At 43.8% G+C, this 20,702-nt stretch overlaps 1 pseudogene; it reads left to right on the forward strand.

The window, feature by feature from the left end:
• LOC141197703 (uncharacterized) overlaps positions 1 to 20,702 on the forward strand; it is a 70,991-nt pseudogene that overhangs the window by 24,132 nt on the left and 26,157 nt on the right.

Below are 20,702 nucleotides of genomic sequence, written 5' to 3' on the forward strand. Positions count from 1 at the left end.
CCTAAACAAGGCAAGGACCCCCGCTTGCCGGCATCCTATAGACTCATCTCTCTTTTAACCGTAGACGTCAAACTTCTTTCTAACAGACTTTCAAAAGTAATCTCAATAATACACCCCGATCAGTCTGGGTTTATGCCAAATAAGTCCACAGCGATCAATCTCAGAAGGCTTTATATTAATAAACAAGCAAAGACTGATAATATTGGTCAGAGGGGGATCCTGTCTTTGGTCCCAGCTAAGGCCGTTGACAGTGTAGAATGACAATATTTGTGAGCTACATTGCGGCAGATGGGCTTTGGTGACAAATTTATATAATGGGTGCAATTGCTTTATTCGGACTCAAAGGCCAAAATAAGTGAATGGCTCTATGGCTAACCGATTTTTGTTGCACAGAAGTACAAGACAAGGTGCCCCCTGTCTCTCTTATTGTTTTCAATAGCAACTGAACCTCTTGTGGCAGTAATTAGTAAAATGTCTGAGATAAATGGATTTAAATATAAGACCAAGGAAGAGAAGGTGGCATTGTTTGCCGATGATTTACGATTATTAGCTGACTTATTCCTTCCAAAGACCATACTAAGGACTAGGAAGCACTTATTACGGGTGGAGAAATTGCCATGCAGGCAAACAGGAAAAAGGAAAATTCAAAAAAATGGGGATGATCACCATAATTACAATAAAACGGCGAGGTTCCAGCAGACTGACTGATCCGACTTTTAGGCCACGGTCAGTATTTTCCCTCGGGAGTGGGAGCCAAAACCAGGTGAAGAATAATCAGAGAAAAGGTTTAATAGAAACAAGTCACCAATTCTACATTTATCACCTACTCCTGGTTTGGGCTATCACTCCTGAGAAAAAATACTGACCAAATACTAATAATGGGGGGGTGGCCTTAAAGGCAAACTCGGCAAGAAGTAAGAATGAAGTCGCAACAAAACAATTAAAATTTGAGATTGATTTGTCCTTTCTGTCTGACCATTGGTTTCAGGGTGGTAGACACAGGAAAATAAATGAATTCCCAGTTTATTACTAAAAGCTCTGCAGAATTTGGAGACAAATTGCACTCCCCTATCAAACACAATGTTAAGAGGGATCCCATGTAGCCTTACTTTATGAAAAATAATAAACCTGGAGAATGTCTCTGCATTAGGTAATCCTCTGAAAAGGAACAAAATGAGCCCGTTTAATGAATCAGTCAATAACCACCCAAAGACAGTATTCCCACCAGACAGAGGCAAATACGTGATGAAATCCATGGACAGATGAGTTCACTGTCTTTCTGGAATTGCAATGGAGCCAATAGTCCAACCGGCCTGTTATGACAGACTTTAGCATGTGCACAAACTTCACAAGCAGATACAAAATCTTTAATATAATTATTCATAAATAGCCACCAAAAATGCCTAAGTAGTAAGAGCACCCACCTCTCGTCAACACGCCCACTTCCGGTTTTTGACAGGTGCCCCGCCCCTTTTGGCACATGCCCTGCCTCCACTTCCGGTCTAAACCCCTCCCCTCTCCATTCTCCACCCACTCTCCGCCCCTATGTGTGTCAATATCTGTTACGTCAGTTCTGTCCCCGCCCCCGGAAGCAAACCCTTACCGCCCCTATGTGTGTCAATATCTGTTATGTCAGTTCCGTCCCCGCCCCGGAAGCAGCCCATGTTCAGCCTCTGTTACGTCCCCCATGACTGCCCACATGCCCTTCACCCAAGGTTGTAGGTTAATGTGTGAGCGCCGTATGTAAGAAAAACATGTCAAGACATGTTTTTGTGAGAAAAGGCAGCCCCAGGATCCCTAGGGTTAGCATTCTGTAGTGTTCATAATAAAAGTGTTTAAAAAAATATACATTTATTGTAGATTCACTTAGAGGTATACACAAATCAAGAAATGGAAAAAGGTGTAAAATGATTTCAAAATACAACATTATACAAGCAAATCTATAGGTTACAATACATTTCAATGCTAATATTTAAAAAGTTAACCATGCGCTCGGCGACAGCGGCGCGATTCTCTGTTTCGACAGGAAACGTCCTCTAGCGGCTGGCGTTGAGGTAGTGAGTACTTGTGATGGTGTTTTGAAGGGATTTGACGGCGCACTCAACATCATTTTTAATTCGTTCAGAGCGTCTCTGGTCATATGGAGACCGATCACGGTCGAAGGTATGTTTAACTCGGCCATAGCCCTCATAAAAACGTCCCATCCTTGTGGAGTGTTCTTTTTGGTTAGTCTGTGACTTTGCAGAGTGCTCCGTACAAGGTCCAAAATATGGGTGCCGGGAATGACGATCCCTTTGTAGATAAATTCACCTTTCTCAGTCCATGTAGCAATGTCTTTGTGTTGCAAGAAACTGTTGAGTAGTATATCTGCTTTTTTTCGGAAACGGGGGTTGAGGTGATCTACAAACTGAGGGGCAGAGGGGCGTATCTCTATTTCACCCGCTGGTGATGGTGCTTGTTCACCGTCAGGAGGGATCACAAGGTTTAAACGTGTAAGTTCAGAACCTTCGCGCTTAGCATGCAGCAAACTTCTCTGTAGGATTTCTGTGTATCTTTTAATCTTTACGTCGTCAGGCAAATCAGTGCGGCGTAGAATGTCGCCGATTTCGTCGTCTAACCTTTGGAGTGTCGTCTGACGCACGGTAGGCACCGGCGGACCCACGTTTTTTAGTCTGTTAATCTCATGCGCCGGAACCAAGTACATTTTCTCAGTACGTTTCATCATCTACCGGTTATTAAACTCGTTATTAGTGGTATAGCCATAGCTAGAAGCGGCCCTATGAAGCCTCCAGACTGATTCAATAGATACTGTTTTCTCCGAATGGACACTGTTTTGTCACTCAGATTTCTTATAGCTCTATGCCATTTTTGCAATATTTTTCTTTGGCGCTCTTTGAGAGGAAGCCGCCCTTTCAGAATATTGAGAGCTATTTCCACGATGGCAGCGATTAAATCTCTGCCGGCAGTCTTCAGAATAAGCTTTCTCTCAGACGCGTTTGCTTTCACCAGCTTTTTCAAGAGAGCCCAGTTACGCCTCACTCTCTCAGACATGTTGACAGAATGAAGGTTACGGGTATGAATAATCACAGCAATGTAAAAAATTCACTTTTTAGAACGAGTTTTATCTTTTTGAATGTACGCTGCTGGTAAAGCTGGTGGAAACAAACCAGTTCTTAAGCGATATTCCTTGGGCGTATCACCTCTCAAATCTACGAGCAAGAATCCGTAAGGCTCTCGCGTAGCGTCTTCGAAAGCTTCTAAGAAGAAATGCGAGTTCCTCGGATACATCTATCTGGCTAGCGTCACAATTTGTAATTTATCGCGGGGGTTATTAAATAGAACCATGTACTTGGTATTCAAGGTGATGGTTCTACTCTTTTTCCCCTGACAAAAAACATTTTGAACCAAATAGAACAGGCTCAAGCTTCTATGATGAACGTATTTAGTAAATGCTTTTTCCAGTTCTGAATTACAGCTAGCGGCCTCCATGAGATCGTCCACCACCGCCAAGTTGATCATGTCAGGCGGGAATAGTTCATCATCTACAAACGTCTGTGTCAAACCTTCGATAAAACGAATACTGGGGAAGGAATGACTCAGTTCATCGTACATTTTTTGCCAACAAGAATAAAACCAAACAATATTATCGGGTTTGTGAGATAAATTTGTTGTCGCGTGAGCTAAAACCTGTTTGACAAAATAGGATTTTCCTGAGTTAGAGGGGCCCACTAGAATGCATGAGAATGGGTGTTGTAACCGAGGATCCATGATGTTGTATGTTTAAGACCTGTTGCGCCACGGAGTAAATTCGTCGAGCATGTTTCTCTTTAGACTTCACGACTCTATCTATAGCTACGTGTTGGTCATTTGATGGTACGGTAGTCGGTAGCGTATTCTGCACCTGTAGCGGAGATAAAGGTACGTCAGTTGTTTGAAGAAAAGGGAATTCATCGTTAATACCCGTAGGGTAAAGAAGTAAAGTCATCAAACAACTGCCTCTTGGTATAGACGCAGCGTTGAGTTTTGCGTAGGGGTCGCGTTACAATATCCCAGTACTTTTTGATCCGCACAATACCATTCTGCTCTACAACGATCGTCTTTTCATTTCCAGGATCTGCAGAGTTCTTGTAAGCTAACACTAAATCTTTTAGACTGTCGAAATTGTTAACGCCAGCGTTAGCAATATTAAGCGTGATACCTTTCACTTTCAAGATCGTGTCACCCGTGTTTAATTTGTAGCCGTAAGTTTTCGGACCGGCGGATACAAATTCTGTGATGTGACTCCCCTGGGGTATTTCGCTGGTGAGTTCACCCAGGTAATCACCTAAGGGAGGCTGCCACTCGCCGTCACGACTTACAAAAATGACGGAGTCTGTGTCGTGGTAAAGACAGCGCTCCTGCAGTTTGTCTAGAAGGGTGTACAATTCTAAGCGCGCATAAGCTGTAGTGAAGCATGCAATGAAAATGTTGGTGTTTTTGTTGACGGTGCGGTGTTCTTTTGTGTATTTCCAATTGACAGTCACCGTATCGTCGCTGATAAAGTTTAACTGAGAAATCTCATAGTACGGGAGAAAGGCATACTCAAAGAGTTCATCAGCGTTGTTCACGACGCTGGTGGTAAGTAAATTAGAACGCTGCGCAAACTTTCCCCATAAAGAGTTTAAGAATAGTTTGGCGATTTGTCTTTTAGCTTAATTTGGTTCTATATGATCGGGGTCTAACTTTATACCTTCTTTTTCAAGATAGGCGGCTACATAGTCTTTTTTCTTGGTTTCGTCCGTGCACCACGAGGGATACCCCGAGGCTTCCTGTTTGTGTCTAAGATGTAAATCAATGTATTGCGCAAATAGATCGGTCGTCGTCTCCTCAAAATGCCACACCTCGTAAATGTGTGCGAGTCTGTAACCCTTCTCCAAAGCAATTTCTACCTCTATCGTGCTCCACGTACCCGTCAGAGCCCTCTCTTCCTCTGAATGAGCGCAGGGATCTTCTTCTGAATGCAAAGCGCATGTGTGACAGAGGGGGAAGATCAATTTTTTGTTCATTTTAACAGGGAGCACAGGGAAAAACAAATCCCTGGGCGGGTAGACTTTCACTTTGGCGATGCCAAAGTACTGCTTGATATAACCAAAGTGGTCATAGATTATTTTAGGATGTCCTAAGGGGTACACTTTTGTTTTATTGACGTACGGGTATAAACTGGTGAAATCGTAGTACTCTATAGTTTCACCAGGTTCTTGTTTATGATAGAGTTTGACAGCATTAGTACGACCACCGTACAGCGCGTCACGAGGCTCTAAAGGCTCAGGGAACTGCATGTGGCGCAGAAACGCTTGTAGGTCAGAGCTTTTTTCAACCATCTCTCGCCACTCGTGCTCCCACAATACGCGGACGTCGAACCCCTGTTGAAGCAAGAAACGTTTCTTCACCTCAAACATTCGATACAATTGCCCGTAAGTGGTCTTTGTGAGATTGTTCGTGTCATTATCGTTATAGCAAACGGGACACCCGTGGTAAAAACACCTCTGAAATTCAAAAGCTGTTGGGCGACCGCTGACTCTCGCATAGCCATCTAGAAAAAAGTTTCCTACTCTTTTCTCACCACCTTTCAAAGCGTGTTGCAGATCTAGGCTCTCTGTATGCGCTACGTACATTAACCATTGAATAGCCGGGGACGAGTAACGTTTGTGCTTTTTGTGATAATTATCCCCAGGCAAAATGGCTATTTTGTCTTTGGGGAGAAATTTAAAGTGGTACATGGCCAGACAAACAGATGCTAGTGTCGTGAGCTGAAACGGATCTATACTGATGAGATTTTCAGTAAATTTATTTTTGCGCTTACAGAACTGTATTTGTTTTTTGCCTGTCATTTCTACGACGCGCTTGCGATACGCTACGCAGGCGCGTCTCAAGACCTCTACGTCCTGTATGCTTTGAGCTTTGCTTGCAAATCAAACGTATTGTTTTTCACCGATTCGTACCATGTTGTGAATTCCTTTTTCTCACTATGCGTCATGTACTCTACGCCATAATAGTTAGCATCTGGCATAGGCCCTACATAGGACTGATTTTCATCAGTGTTAAAAAAATGTGGAAAGTGACCCTTAGCGCCTGAAAATCCCATAGCTTGCGGCAACTTACTGAGCTTCATGGGAATGAAATTTAAAGAGTCGATGAATCTCATGTCTAAATCGAGTAATGATACGCACAAAAGGCGACCGCCTTGTGCTATCATGTTGACGCGCAGCTTCTCACGGATCAGCTCTTTAACGATAAAGTAGGAATCGTATCGAGCAGCATTGTAAGCTATAAAAGTGTAACCTACTTACTCACCCTTTGTAAAAAAATGTACAAAGTCGGTAGTACATGTTTTACCCACAAACTCCCAGCTAGATATCCCGTGCAAATCTGTGGCAAAAACGTAATTGGGATGGTGCGTTCACAATCTCTTGCGTACATTCAAAATCGTAAAAGATGTATTGTTCCGTAGATTTCTTCGGTGTATAGCGCTGCATGTAACATAGATGATTATCAAATCTGCTCACCGGAACACCGCAAATGGAGCATCGTACACCGACGCATCGGTGTTCATCACCTACGATTTGGGGCACATAGCGATAGCATCGCTTTCAGAAAAATTTAAGTTTACAAAATGACCAGTCAGTCTCAGCGAGACTTCTGTGGAATTCTAAGCAGCTCGCTGAACGACAAAATACACGGCAGCGTGGGCATTGCAGATGCTCTGCAGCTGTATCAGAGCAATCCGACCTCTGACACGTGGAGCAAAAGTATTGACAAGAGTGATTATTTTTGTGATGAAATGCAGAACTGCACTTTTCACAAAAGAATTTAGCTCCTATGAATCCTTTTATATTTTTTATACCGTAATAATGATTATCATGATGTAGAATATATAATATTTTGCCTGTGGGTTCTTTATCCGTGTGAAAATAGCGCCAGTCTCCCTGACTAAAGTATAGAACTTTAATGGTAATGTTCAAATACGTCTCAAACGCTCTAATGTCGCTAAAGCTCACTAGTTGATCGTCGGGTAGTTTCAAATTTCTGTGCAGCTCCGCCGCACGTTTCATTAAATCATCGTCAGGCGGGTCGTCTTCAGCCAGTAAGGCGTAGAGAGACGCGACCAAACACTGATTAGAGCCGTAATTGTTAAAATCAAACAACATTTGACGTTTCTGATGAATAATTTGTGTATAAACTATAGATCTCAGTCGTCTGCGTTTTATACCTCCCCGTCTATTCCTAACGACGCTTACTATCAATTTCAAGCAGTCGCCGGCTATGCACTCAGCGTTGCTTTGCAACGCGTTGCCCACGGCATTTAAGAAAGCGTCAAATTGTTCTCTACATTGTTTAAAACCGTAGACTGGATTTAGTCTACCGTCCCCTTCTAATCTTAATTGTATAAAGTCGCCCGGCTCGATATCCCTCACGATCCTATCCAGTAACGTTTGAATAGAACCGTGTATGATCTCCAAACTTTCTCCAAAGGAGCGCATACGGTCTAAATTCACAAATCTAAAATGATCGATATACTGATAGGCGTGGAGGGTACTCATCTCCCTACGAACAGGAAATAAGTGTTCCAAAAAGTGCGAATGTTCGCTTATGGCCAGTGTATGAGGAGGTGAAAACTGTGGCGCTGCATCTTGTCGATCATCGTTCGAGATTTCAACGCCGGAGACTGTAGGTGTATCCGACGTGGAATTCTGCGGCGTGTCTAGGAATTGAGAATCTATTGAGAATTCGCATTCTGCCGTCTCAGTGACGACTGTCGGCGAAAGCTGAAGAGTCGTAGTGTTCTGTGGGGGTCGTCCTTGCGTAACGTGTGGTGAGTCAATAGCAGTGTGCTTTACCCTATTCTTTAGTTTTTTTCGCCTCTTTAACGCGCGTGTAGCGTTTGTTGCTTTTTTAATACAACGTTTTATGACGCGTGGTTTATTGAAAAAACCTTTAAGCGGGGGTCTGCGTTTCATATCGCGACCCGTCATGCCTAGTCATAATGTACGAGCCCTCGGTAGGTTTTAAAGGCTTCAACAGCCTCTGTGTACAGTGGTTCTAAAGCCATTATTTCTGAAATGCTGGCTCTATCCGGACGCTGTGCGGACAGTTCTGTACAACGATCCAACAGGTAAGCTAAATGATTGTGTGCGTTGATAAGCGTCATGGTTAGTGTTGAACGATACCTTCCGATATCAGGAAATATCGTATCGGATTGGATCGGACCGATACTCAAAAAGTATCGGATATCGCCGATTCCGATACCAGAAACCAATGCAAGTCAATGGGACACTAATATCGGAATGAAAATAAACCCTTTCTTTCCTTGTAGGTTAATTCTACATGAAGTAAAACAACTAAGAATAATGTAGAATGTATTATGCGAAAAGCCGGCAATTCATCAGCAGCATACACCGGTACCCGACAATTTACAACAGAAAGAATAGAGCTTCACACATAGATTAGATAGATAGAAACATGTCAGTCACATATATATGAAGTACAGTGACAGTGTTGATTACTGTACTTGTCATTTAGTGTAAAGGATTTATTAAAAAAAATAATAGTGTTTTCATGCACCGTCTCTTTAAAAAAGTCGACCGGCAATTCAGCAGCGGTACCCGACAATTTAGAATAGAAGGAATAGAGAATCACACATAGATTAGATAGATAGAAACATGTCAGTCACATATATATGAAGTACAGTGACAGTGTTGATTACTGTACTTGTCATTTAGTGTTAAAATAAAGGATTTATTTAAAAAAAAATTGGCGTGGGGTTCCCCTTAATTTTAGTCTCTAGCGGAGGTTAAGCAGACAGCTGGGGCAGATGTTTGAAGCCTGGGATGGGGGTAATACCCACGGAGCTTCCCAGGCTACTAATATCAGCCCCCAGCTGAATACATAGCCTTTACTAGCTATTAAAATGGGGGACCCCCCAAAAAAAATGACGTGGGATCCCCCCTAATTTAATAGCTAGCAAAGGCTAGGCAGACAGCTGGGGGCTGATATTAATAGCCCAGGAAGGGAGCCATGAATATTGGCCCCCTCCCAGGCTAGAAACACCAGCCGTCAGCCGCCCCAGAAATGGCGCATCCATAGGATGCGCCAATTCTGGCACTTAGCCTCGCTCTTCCCACTGCCCTGTAGCGGTGGCAGTGGGGTAATAGGGCTGGGGTTGATGTTAGCTTATAATGCCAGCTGACATCAAGCCCAGGTTAGTAATGGAGAGGCGTCTATAAGACACCCCCATTACTAACCCCATAGTCAAAGTTACAAAAAAACACAAACACCCAGAATAAAGTCCTTTAATTGAAATAAAGACACAATTCTTTATTGTTCTAAATTAAACCATACTTACCGTCACGCCCATTCCAGCTGAAGCCAACGATCTCCTGCAATAAAAGAAAAATAATAAACCAACCTCATCCTTACCTTTCCATGGTTCCCACGACGGCTCCAGCTCTGCTACATCGAGATGACAGGCTGGACCGCAGCAGAACGCTGCCATCCAGCCTGTCATCCCGCGGACACTGAGAAGCGCAGGCATGCTTGCGCTCCTCAGTGTCTCTCTGTGACGGCATCCAGATGAGCCGAGGTCATGTCCTGCACTCAGCGCTTCAGCGTGAGAATTTTCCCACGCTGTCAGTGACGTGCATGAGGTGAGGTCATGTCCAATGAACTCAGCTCACCTCATGCACGTCACTGACAGCGTGGGAGAATTCTCACGCTGAAGCGCTGAGTGCAGGAGAATTTTCCAAAGCTGTCAGTGACGTGCATGAGGTGAGCGGAGTTCATTGGACATGACCTCGGCTCATCTGGATGCCGTCACAGAGAGATACTGAGGAGCGCAAGCAAGCCTGCGCTTCTCAGTGTCTGCGGGATGACAGGGTGGATGGCAGCGTTCTGCTGCTGTCCAGCCTGTCATCTCGATGTAGCAGAGCTGAAGCTGTCGTGGGATCCATGGGAAGGTAAGGATGAGGTTGGTTTATTATTTTTCTTTTATTGCAGGAGATCGTTGGCTTCAGCTGGAATGGGCGTGATGGTAAGTATGGTTTAATTTAGAACAATAAAGAATTGTGTCTTTATTTCAATTAAAGGACTTTATTCTGGGTGTTGTGTTTATTTTAAATACTTTACTAGAAATTCATGGTGGTCATGTCTAATATTGGCGTGACCCCATGAATTTCGGGCTTAGGGCCAGCTGATTATGCCAAGCTGGCTTTAACCCCTGTATTACCCAGTGAGCCACCGCACCAGGGCCCTGGATGAGTTGGGTACAGCGCCAGAAGATGGCGCTTCTATGAGCGCGCCATTTTCCGGGGCGGCTGCGGACTGCAATTTGCAGCGGGTGGGGCCCAGAAAGCTTGGGTCTCCCTGCGCTGCAGATTCCAGCCCCCAGCTGCCTAGTTGTACCTGGCTGGACACAAAAATAGGGCGAAGCTCCACGTATTTTTTTTTTTTAATTATTTCATGAAATTCATGAAATAATTAAGAAAAAAAGGGCTTCCCTATATTGTTGTGTCCAACCAGGTACAAATAGGCAGCTGGTGGTTGGGGGCAGCCCGTTCCTGCCTGCTGTACCTGGCTGGACCCAAATATAGTGCGAAGCCCCACATCAATTTTTTTTTAATTATTTCATGAATTTCCTGAAATAATTTAAAAAAAATTGACGTGGGGCTTTGCACTATATTTGTGTCCAGCCAGGTACAGCAGGCAGGAACGGGCTGCCCCCAACCACCAGCTGCCTATTTGTACCTGGCCGGACACAACAATATAGGGAAGCCCTTTTTTCTTTATTATTTCATGAATTTCATGAAATAATTAAAAAAAAAATACGTGGGGCTTCTCCCTATTTTTGTGTCCAGCCAGGTACAACTAGGCAGCTGGGGGATGGAATCTGCAGCGCAGGGAGGCCCAAGCTTTCTGCCCCCCCCCCCCCCCGCTGCAAATTGCAGTCCGCAGCCACCCCGGAAAATGGCGCGTTCATAGAAGCTGGATGCTGCTCCTGGCTGGCATACAAAAATATGGCAAAGCCCACGTCAAAATTTTTGGGAAAAATTAATTAAAAAATAAATAATAATTTAGGGACTGCATCTTTATTAACTCCTCAAATGTCATTTAGTGTTAAAATAAAGGATTTATTTAAAAAAAAAATTGGCGTGGGATCCCCCATAATTTTAGTCTCTAGCGGAGGTTAAGCAGACGGCTGGGGCTGATGTTTGAAGCCTGGGAAGGGGGTAATACCCACGGAGCTTTCCAGACTACTAATATCAGCCCCCAGCTGAATACCTAGCCTTTACTAGCTATTAAAATGGGGGACCCCCCCAATAAAATGACGTGGGGTACCCCCTATTTTAATAGCTAGCAAAGGCTAGGCAGACAGCTGGGGGCTGATATTAATAGCCCAGGAAGGGTGCCATGAATATTGGCCCCCTCCCAGGCTAGAAACACCAGCCGTCAGCCGCCCCAGAAATGGCGCATCCATAGGATGCGCCATTTCTGGCACTTAGCCTCGCTCTTCCACGCTGCCCTGGTGCGGTGGCAGGGGGTAATAGTGGTGGGGTTCATGTCAGCGCCAGCTGCCATGAAGCCCAGGTTAGTAATGATGGGCTTCTATAAGACACCCCCATTACTAACCTACAAAGTGTTAAAAAGAAAAAACACACACTACACCCAGAAAAAAATAATTTATTTGAAATAAAACACACCATTTTATTTAATTCTTAGTTTACTAAAAAAAAATAGTTACCTGTCCACGTTCCTGCGCTGATCTCCCATGCACAGCTGTCACATCTGGAGATGGTAACAGCTGTGCATGGCTGCTGTAAGCTCACACTGCCGGGAACACGTCCGCTCCCGGCAGCGGGAGCCACTGACTGAGGTCACCGGAGTGCATTCAGGCAGCGCAGCTCCGGAGACCTCCTTTACGGCACTGCTCTACCGTGGGAATTTCTCACGATACAGCAGGGCCGTAAAGCAGCTAACCAGAGCAGCGCTGCCTGAACTCCGGCGAACCCGCTTATGCAATGACGGGGCTGCTTTACGGCCCCATCATTCTAGCGGCGGCAGCTTTTTACCGCCCGCCGGCTTTTAAACAATCAGGAGAATTCTCTCACGCTGGGATGGCATTCTGATGACAGGCTGGATCGCAGCTGAGTGCTGCTATCCAACTTGTCATCCTTCAGAGACACTGCAGAGCGCTGGCATTATGGGAACTTCCGATTCCGGTATTCGATATTGTAAAAGTATCGGAATTAAGTATCGGAATTCCGATACCGCGAATATCGGCCGATACCCGATATTTCAGTATCGGAATGCTCAACACTAGTCATGGTATGACTGTATAGGTTGTTAAATACTCTTTTTACATCTAGGGGCCATTATTTGTACGATGATATACTGTCTCGAGTTTTCTATTTTTTAGGTTTTATTGGCCGTATTGTGGTGTCACGCGGTCGTTTCTGAACTTTAGGCTTCTGTGGTGTAGCTATAGTGTCACAAACCCTTAATACATTTGGTTCAATACTCATTGACCTACCTGAGGGTCCTGCAGAGATTGTTTCAGAATCATGGGATGTCGAGGTTCCTGCATTTAGATTGCCGCTTTTGTTGACAGATCTGGTTTTAGGGCTTGGATGAAATGAGTTACTTGTGGCTTTTTTCTGTGAGGGATGCGGAGGGTTTACTTCTTTAAGTTGAGTGGGTTGCTTCCACAGATGTTCCAGCGGTGACCTGCATTCAAATTCTTTTTTCTCAAAAATAGTTCTGAAGGCTTGTCTACCAGCTGTCTTTCTAGGTGCGTCTGCGTAAGAAAATGGAGAGCTCGTAATTAATCTATGGCGCATCTTAGCAAAATAGGAAAATGAGAGTAAACATTGTCGTAACGGATTAGTACGGTTTAAAAAACTTACACGTCAGGTTGATAGGTCTCCAGAGCGGTTGGGTGGGGGATGAATAAGACGTTGACGGGTGTGTATAATTTTCTTTGGTTCTTGTACCGGTACCGAGTAGTGAAGCATTTTCTTTGTCTTCTGTTTCATCGTCTGATCCGGTTAAATCGATGATGGTCTCTGAAATAAATAACCGGTGACTTACCACACAGCTGTCCGTTCTATTGTAGAGCACGGCGACATTTGTAGTTGACAATAACTTCCGTAGATGTTGACGGGTACGTAGGGCTCCAGATATCCCGGCCTGTGACTGAATATACATTTTGTTGCGTACAAGCTTCATCGTCGCTGGTGGTGGCGAACGGACGGTCATCGTCAGAGACTGTACAATCTATGAAACTCTCTGAAATAAATAGACGTCGAATTACAACAAAACTGTTACCGGACTTACCATACATAGGTATGCTGTGTATATCCAAGGTCCTGGAGTTATCCTGGGACCACTCGGCCATTACTTCAGCGTCCAATTGCTGCGATTCGGTCAGTAGTTCCTGTGAGTCTGGGTATTGCGGATCTTCCACTAGTTCGAAATTAACATGATGGCCCCCAGAGACCATTTCACCTTGCGCTTCAGCCATCAGACACTGTGTCGCTGCGTGGCATTCCTCTTCCATATCGGCGTCTAGGAATCTAGCTTTTAAAATAAAATAAAAGCGTGGTAGGTATCCCCCATCCTATAACTTCATTTTCACACATTCTCTCTAAAACTCTACTTAGTTGGCTGTCCGTGAGGTGCTCTTCGCAGGCGCCGTGATCGTTAAAATTACAGTTCATCTGTAACAAACGCATAACGTCATACAATATATAGCGACAAAATAAGCGCATAAACTATAAAATACTTACAACAATTACAATTAAAAATTAATATACAAGACATAATAATGGTGACAATCAGGCATTCAGTATTAAATAAACATTATACAGCCCCATGATATGCTAAAAGATAATTACTTACATTGACGGTATTCAATATCTTGTCACCTCTTCAGACTGAGTGTTCTGATAATCTGAATGAACAATTTGCACTGATATACAGTACAGACCAAAATTTTGGACACACTTTCTCATTTACAGATTTTTCTGTATTTTCTTGACTATGAAAATTGTACATTCACACTGAAGGCATCAAAACTATGAATTAACACATGTGGAATTATATATTTAACAAAAAAGTGTGAAACAACTGAAAATATGTCTTATATTCTAGGTTCTTCAAAGTACCACCTTTTGCTTTGATGACTGCTTTGCACACTCTTGGCACGATTACACAGCCTGACTTCTCACAGCTGAGTTTTTGGTGTTTTGTGTTTTTTCGGCAGTGAGGGAGTTAACTCTCTCTCTCTCTGTGCTAGACGAGGTTCAGCCTCGCCCAGCTGCAATCAATGCTGCAGTAGTGGGACTCCTTCATATGCCTGCCGGTCTGTTAGGGAAGTGTCGGTGAAAGCATTTCATACAGACTAACAGAGCGGATCGTGGTATTTTGGAGTTCTGAGCTAAGTGTATTTGATGTGTTTTTTCCCTTCCTCGCTTTATCATTTATCTCCTTTCCCATTGGTGTTCCCTCTGTAGTTGTGGTGTAGTTTTTGTATGCAAGGTGGTTTTTTGGTTTGACCCTTGTACTGTCTCGTTCGTCTAAGTACTGAGTGTTGGCATATTATTTCCTGTCCCCTATTGTTGTGATCGGGGTCCTTCTCAGGACTAGATTACTGAGGTGCAGGGATCCTCAGGAGTTAGGGGTTACGCTGGCGGCCTGGACCTCTGTACCTTTAACAGTACCTCCAGGTAGAGGGATTAGTCAGGGCCCCAGCTTAGGGTCAGCTTAGGCCCCTGACCTCCTGTACGCAGAGTCAGTGTGACAGTAGTCACTGGAAATGGTTTTCACTTCACAGGTGTGCCCTGTCAGGTTTAATAAGTGGGATTTCTTGCCTTATAAATGGGGTTGGGACCATCAGTTGTGTTGGGCAGAAGTCTGGTGGATACACAGCTGATAGTCCTACTGAATAGACTGTTAGAATTTGTATTATGGCAAGAAAAAAGCAGCTAAGTAAAGAAAAATGAGTGGCCATCATTACTTTAAGAAATGAAGGTCAGTCAGTCTGAAAAATTGGGAAAACTTTGAAAGTGTCCCCAAGTGCAGTTGCAAAAACCATCAAGCGCTACAAAGAAACTGGCTCACATGAGGACAACCCGAGGAAAGGAAGACCAAGAGTCACCTCTGCTTCTGAGGATAAGTTTATTCGAGTAACCAGCCTCAGAAATCGCAGGTTAACAGCAGCTCAGATTAGAGACCAGGTCAATGCCACACAGAGTTCTAGCAGCAGACACATCTCTTCAACAATTGTTAAGAGGAGACTTTGTGCAGCAGGCCTTCATGCTAAAATAGCTGCTAGGAAACCACTGCTAAGGACAGGCAACAAGCAGAAGAGACTTGTTTGGGCTAAAGAACACAAGGAATGGACATTAGACCAGTGGAAATCTGTGCTTTGGTCTGATGAGTCCAAATTTGAGATCTTTAGTTCCAACCACCGTGTCTTTGTGCGACACAGAAAAGGTGAACGGATGGACTCTACATGCCTGGTTCCCACCGTGAAGCATGGAGGAGGAGGTGTGATGGTGTGGGGGTGCTTTGCTGGTGACACTGTTGGTGATTTATTCAAAATTGAAGGCATACTGAACCAGCATGGCTACCACAGAATCTTGGAGCGGCATGCTATTCCATCCGGTTTTCTTTAGTTGGACCATCATTTATTTTTCAACAGGACAATGACCCCAAACACACCTCCAGGCTGTGTAAGGGCTATTTGACCAAGAAGTAGAGTGATGGGGTGCTACATCAGATGACCTGGCATCCAAAGTCACCAGACCTGAATCCAATCGAGATGGTTTGGGGTGAGCTGGACCGCAGAGTGAAGGCAAAAGGGCCAACAAGTGCTAAGCATCTCTGGGGACTCCTTCAAGATTGTTGGAAGACCATTTCTGGTGACTACCTCTTGAAGCGCATCAAGAGAATGCCAAGAGTGTGCAAAGCAGTCATCAAAGCAAAAGGTGGCTGCTTTGAAGAACCTAGAATATAAGACATATTTTCAGTTGTTTCACACTTTTTGTTAAGTATATAATTCCACATGTGTTAATTCATAGTTTTGATGCCTTCAGTGTGAATGTACAATTTTCATAGTCAAGAAAATACAGAAAAATCTTTAAATGAGAAGGTGTGTCCAAACTTTTGGTCTGTACTGTATATACACGGTTGACTATGTCACGTGAGCAGTTTTTTTGCTGCGGTATACTAAAAAAATGTTCCCTAGGTTGGGAAAAAAAAAACAATAATCATTAACATTATTGTATTGATTGATATGGCTAGTTAATGTTACTTCATAGCCTGGGAATAGTTTTTTTGCTGCGTCATACTAAAAATGTTCCCTAGGATGGGAAAATCAATCCATACCAGTTTTACCATGTATAACTATAATAGTTAATTAATTAAGGATTGAATCTAAATCTGACACCATTTTGTTTTCAAAATGCCTAACGTCGAAACTCTGTTACACAAGCATCATTATACAGCAAAGAGTCCCGGTTCCTACGGAGGGATACAGCGGCTCCATAATGCCGTTAAGAAATATGGCGTGCGTAGAAAGACTGTCACAGAGTGGCTTAGCGATCAAGAAGTGTATTCTCTACACAAATCTGTAAGAAGACGGTTTATCAGAAATCGGATCATAGTTAGCGATGTGGATAGTCTCTGGCAGGCGGATCTCGTCTGCATGAATGACTACGCTAACAATAACGACGGTTTAAAATATATTTTAACGGTCATAGATGTTCTATCCAAATACGTCTGGGTAATCGGCCTGTGGACCAAGACCGGCAAGGAGCTTGCAAAAGCTTTTGAGATGATTTTTAAAAGCGAACGACGTATCCTGCAAAAACTACAAACGGATCGCGGGAATTTATGAATAAGCCCATTGCTACGCTTTGTAAAAAGTATAACGTACATCAGTTCTTTACGAATAATACAGTGAAAGCTGCGGTCGTGGAAAGATTTAATCGCATGTTGAAAGCTCGTATGTGGCGCTATTTAACGGCTCATAACACATTGAGATATATAGACGTATTACCTGATTTAGTGCACTCTTACAATAACGCTTATCATCGCACTATAAGATGCAGTCCTGCCTCTGTCACGAAAGCTAACTCCATGACCGTATGGCGCAGCGCTTATCAAGACGTCTCTACAGCGAAAAGATTTAAACCTCTATTAAAATCGGGGGATAACGTCCCGATTGTACGGCATAAGCATATCTTTTCAAAAGGCTACGAGCAAACCTACATGCGTGAAATTTTCGTTTTCTGGTCTGTAAATACACGATTCAGAAAACCTCTCTACGCATTAAACGATTTGAGCGGTGAAAACGTAGAAGGGTCTTTTTATGAAGACGAACTACAAAAGGTGCCGCAAGACGCTAATAGGATCTACAAAGTTGAAAAAGTGTTGAAAAAACGCAGGAATCGCGGTGCAAGTCATTATTTTGTGAAGTGGCTCGGATATCCCGATCAAATTCAATAGTTGGATAGAAGAAAATCAATTAACGACCGTATAAAGCATGGAAGACTATTCGTTTTACGTTACACTACCTAGCAATTCATCATCCAAAATCTACCCCGAAAATACTATTTTGAGTTACACCACCAAGCTAGCAAAGGCCGTTCATCTTTCAGGAGCTTATGAAGTGGCGTTAACGGAAATACAGTACCCCCATACGTGGAACACGTTCGACGCTTTTGAAGGGAACTTCTACGCTGCTAAACACAACGAGCCATTAGAGGTTTATCATGTAAAATCAGGATTTTACCCGAACATTCAAAAGCTGGTCGGTACAGTCAATGCACGAATAGAATCGCTGAATTTATCCACGCCTGCCTATAGGATACGTTATGATGATATACGTCGAGAGGTAATCCTACTATACAGTTTGCTCTGGGTACTAAGCTAAAATTTATTTTCGGACTACAGACCGTCGATGATTCACCCGCAGCTTTAATGCCGTGAAATCGCCGCTTTTACCCCGATTCAAAGGCGGGTTTTTATTCGCTTTTTGTATACACTGATATAATTCAACATCAGCTTGTGGGCGACAGCTACGTTCAACTGTTACGGACCGTAGAAGTTAGCGACGATGATAACGATATTGTCACAGTGCGGTACTCGCTGCCAGATTACATACCGCTGTGCAAACAACACTTTGACTCCGTAACTGTTACTGTCTTGTCGGACCAGGGTACGCCGGTTAAATTCAGATACGGAAAGTGTATAGTGCAATTACATTTTAGGCCTCGCAAGACTACGCCATGGTAAAAATTATGTCTCAAAGAGTTTATGGTTATCCCGCCTTGTACGCCCAGTACTATGTAGCTCAAGTAGGGCATGGCTTAGAGGGGTTCCGCGGTGATGAATACATGTACGGTGCCGGTCTCGGTGGTCTGTTTAGAAGTCTTTTTAGAAGAGCAGTACCGCTTTTCAGAAAAGGCCTAGAACTAGTCAAACCGCATGTAAAAACAGCCGTAAGAAACATTGCTAAAGACGCTATCACGAGTATGTCTACGGCCGCCGTGGACAGATTGAATCGCACCTCTAAAAATAATCAAGAGAGCGACGGACTAATCTACGTAACCACAAAATCACGTAAAAGAAAAAGAGAAAAAAACTCTTTACCACGAGCGAAAAGACACCGCTCACCGCGATTCCCGCCGCGCCTCATGAATAACACCGCTCAACGTAGATCGAGTTCGCGTCAGAAGTAAGCAAGACGCCTCATGAGTGACATCTTCTAATAACAGGTCATGGCATTTATTCACGATGCGTCGATAGAGTGCGCTAAAAGCGAACTGGATATCTTTACCGTGCCTCCCACGCAGACTAGCGTCGAAAAATCGTTTTTTGTCGAGGTGCAACCCATCGCCGCTCTAGCCGATAACGCACCCCTGGAATTTTTCGTATCGGGAAGCAGAGAATATTATTACGATTTAAATAATACACTCTTGAACGTCCAGTGCCGCATCCTGAAACAGGACGGTACGGTTCTCGCTGCCGGCACGCGTGTGGGACTTATTAATTACCCCATAGCCACACTTTTCAATCAGGTGGACATTACTCTGGGGGACCGTTTGATTTCACAATCTGATAACCTTTATAGTTACCGGGCCTACATTGAAACGCTTTTAAACTACAGTACGCAAGCGTTGAGATCGCAATTTACAGCGGGGCTATTCTATAAAGACACTGCAGGCCATCACCAGACCACCGTACTCGACGGCGAAAATCAAAATCATGGGTTCGCACGCAGAGCCCACGCAACCCGTCTCTCAAGGCCTGTGGAACTTGTGGGCCCGATCTTCGGGGACATTTTTAATCAACCAAAACTCATTTTGAACGGTCTAGATCTTAAGATCAAGTTATCAAGAAATAAGGACTCGTTTTGCCTTATGACTCCCGAACAGGAACAGTTTAAGGTTCAGATCGTGAACGCAGCCCTCTACGTAAAGAGAGTACAAGTCTCTCCAGCAGTCAGGATCGGTCACAGCCAAGCTCTTCTATCAAGCCCCGCTAAATACGCTCTAGACAGAGCCTGTTTGAAAGTCTATAGCATCCCTGGAGGAACGAGAAATAGTAATCATGAAAATCTTTTTCTGGGCCAACGGTGATTCTTTGCTTTGTGGACAACGAGGCCTTCAGTGGCAGTTACCAGAAAAACCCACTTTGCTTTCACCATTATAGGATCAACCACGCTGCTCTGTATTTGGATGGACAGCAGATCCCCGCCAAGCCGTTTCACCCTAATTTTGACGCTGAACATGCTGTGAGGGAATATATGGCTCTCGTTCATATCTCCGGAAAACAAAAAGCCGACGCAGGATTAAGCATAGACCGTGATGATTTTATGAGCGGCTACACTTTCTTCGCATTCGATTTGTCACCGGATCAGGAACCGAGCGCTGACTTTTCACTCATTAAAACGGGTAACCTACGGGCCGAAATTCATTTTGCGGATGCCACACCACACACGGCGAATATGATCGTTTATGCTGTCAACACGGCTGTACTGGAGATTAACCAATGTCGAGAAGTCCTATACGACTTTAATTAAACTTTTGTGACTCCACAGTGGACTTCGTCTATAATGAATACTATGCAACTGTGATACATTTTGAGCCGAAATCCCGTTACTCGGAGTATGTTTGGCGGCGTATTTCCCTGCGACCTCTTACCACGCCACGTTATCAGGTATAGACCTAGAGCCTATATCGTCAACACAGATTCTTCGGAAGAGCCCGGTACGCATTGGCTACTCATTATTCTATGCAGGAACAAATCCTTATTTTTTGACAGTTATGGGTTACAACCTGACGCCGCCGTATTTCCGAATACGATTATACAATTTTTAAGAAGAAACACCACGACGTATTGATATCAGAACCGCCAGCTGCAAGACTCTATGTCGAGTTTTTGCAGATAGTTTTGTATTTACGTGTTGTATCACGTCGCTGCGGGAATAACATTGAAGCGATTAATGAAAAACTTTACAAATGATCTAAAACATAATGATCGTCTAGTAGATGCATTTGTACAAAATCTTTCTAACTCTATCACGATTTTATGTAAGCTATTATGCGATTATAATCAGGTTTGCAAACCGCCCTGCGAAACATGATCTTGCTCTATTTCTGCTA

This window comes from Phyllobates terribilis, unplaced genomic scaffold (genome assembly GCF_046119375.1).
Source record: "Phyllobates terribilis strain yellow unplaced genomic scaffold, ASM4611937v1 Scaffold_86__1_contigs__length_6382490, whole genome shotgun sequence".
NCBI classification, from domain to species: domain Eukaryota; kingdom Metazoa; phylum Chordata; class Amphibia; order Anura; family Dendrobatidae; genus Phyllobates; species Phyllobates terribilis.